Here is a 2302-nt window from a genome sequence, read left to right as displayed (position 1 = left end):
GAGGGATACCTGGAGGCTGCGGAGTGCCCAGCTTGGCGGTCTTAGATCTAAGAAACTCAAGCTCTTTGCAGATCGGAGACTACGTCTGTGGTTCCTGCATCTCGTAGAGTACATCAGGCAGGAGCTGGGATGGGGTTCATCCCTAGCCTCTGTCAGCTCCCCCGACGCCGAGAGCAAACTCGCCAGAAGTACTAATGAGATACTCTCGCTGCAAAGTAACTCTGCTGCAGGCTCTCTCAATGAGATTGTGGACCTAACCCCCACCTCTAGAGAAATTCTCAGAGTCCTGGGCCAAATCACTTTGCCTTTGTGGGTCTAGTACCCCATCCTGAAAGAGACTGGGGATCAGTGTAGACTTTATGCCGTCCAAGGGCCGCTCCCTTAACTGTGTGGGATCCTGAGTGGTACAGTCCAGCAGAGAGGCAGAGACGCAGCGTTGCTGGATGTTGCTTTTAGGTTGCTTGGTGCCGGGCACCACTAGAGGACGCTGGTGGATCCAATCTCTTCTAGTTAGGGGCGTTCTGTCTTTTACTCGGAAGAACACATAGAAGGTGTCTGCTCTGTGGCGATTTGGGAAAACGATGGGTAGCTGAAGCCTCGAGATAGATTTCAGGAGCCTATATATTCTATCACCAGCCGATTACAATCTATGTACCTACTGTGTGTCTTCACAAACAGCCAAGGAGTCTCTAGCCCAAGTCGAGACCATGGTGGAATTAGCAGAACCCAGCATCTGGGAGAAATTCTGAAGCTAGAGAGGAATCCACCTACCTGCCTCACCCATTCCAGCCCAGAAATTAGCATATTTTGAGGCCTACGATTTTGACCCAGTATGCCACAGGATTTTTTTTTCTATCCAGGAACCAAATATCTGATCTGCTTAGATACGGGATGTGTTTGAAAAACGATTCTGTTTTTTCAATTCAATAACTTTAATCAGATACCTTCTAATGCCAGCAGTAATGAACAGGACGCCATCAGCAACCCCTAAATATAGATAGGGGAGCAGGGCATTGAACCCATTTCTGGTTAATAGTAGTCTTAGTTAACACCAAGTGCCAGGCACTGTCTGTGGAACACACCAGACAGAGAAACTGTGGTATCTGTCCTCACAGGAGCTCTCGGGCAGTTGAAACACAGAGAATTTAGCCTCTGAATTTTTGTACTTGTAGTTCTTTGAGTATGTAGTCCTGACTGGCCTGGAACTCGTTGGTGAACCAGGCTGGCCCAGGACTCAGAGATCTGCCTGCCTCTGCCTCCCAAGTGGTAGGATAAAAGGCAAGCACCACTACCCCGGCAATTTAGCCTCTGAATTTTTAATGATAATCACATAACGAATCACTCAGTCTGGGGGAGGGGGGATCACTTGATCTCCTCGTGGAGGCGGGGCAAAGGCTTCCTGGATGATTGAATTAAAGGGAGGGCGCCTAAAGAGTTAGCTCCGCCTCCAAGGACATGGGAGGAAGTTGTTGAGAACAAGAGGGAAGGAACAGCGTTGGCAAAGTGACAGGGTGTCAGGAGCCGGAACGGCTTGAAGCACAGAGAGTATGCTGTTTCTACTCCTTTCTTTTACAGCCCTGCATCACTGTGAATGCAAGCATTCTAGGAAGGGTCCGGAGCCAACTTGTAAGAGCGTACACACACAGAGGCACCAGTAAATAAGTAAATAGTTTATTGTAACTGGAACATAATAACTGTACATGCGGATGGGTACCGTGGGGTAATTCAACCTATGTATGTATATAATGATCAAATTAGTATTTGCATGGCAAACATTTCTGTGTGTTTGGGACCTACAGACTCTTCTGGTTCTTTATGAAGCACTGCTATTGAAATTTGCCCAAGTATGAGAAATGGTTCCGCAATTAATAACAATTAATAACAATTGTTCCGCAATTGTTACTCTCACAGCATCTTCAGTCCAGTATATATATATATGTTAGAAATATTTATTTTATGTCTGTTGCTGTCTTCAGACACTCCAGAAGAGGGCAGCAGATCCCGTTACAGATGGTTGTAAGCCACCAAGTGATTGCTGGGAATTGAACTCAGGACCTCTGGAAGCGTAATCAGTGCTCTTAACCGATGAGCCATCTCCCCAGCCCCTTGAGTCCAGTTTCTTGTATCTACATGGCAGCTCACAAACTATCCGTAACTCCAGGAGATCAGACATCCTCTGCTAACCTCCCTGGGCACCAGGCATATGTATGGTGCACACGTATGCAGGCCAAAGAATCATATACATAAAATACTCTTTTTTAACATCAGGAAAAGAAGGGCTGGAGAGATGACTCAGAGGTGA

The sequence above is a fragment of the Rattus rattus genome, chromosome 5, assembly GCF_011064425.1.
Source record: "Rattus rattus isolate New Zealand chromosome 5, Rrattus_CSIRO_v1, whole genome shotgun sequence".
In the NCBI taxonomy this organism is placed as follows: domain Eukaryota; kingdom Metazoa; phylum Chordata; class Mammalia; order Rodentia; family Muridae; genus Rattus; species Rattus rattus.
This window is presented reverse-complemented; position numbering follows the sequence as displayed.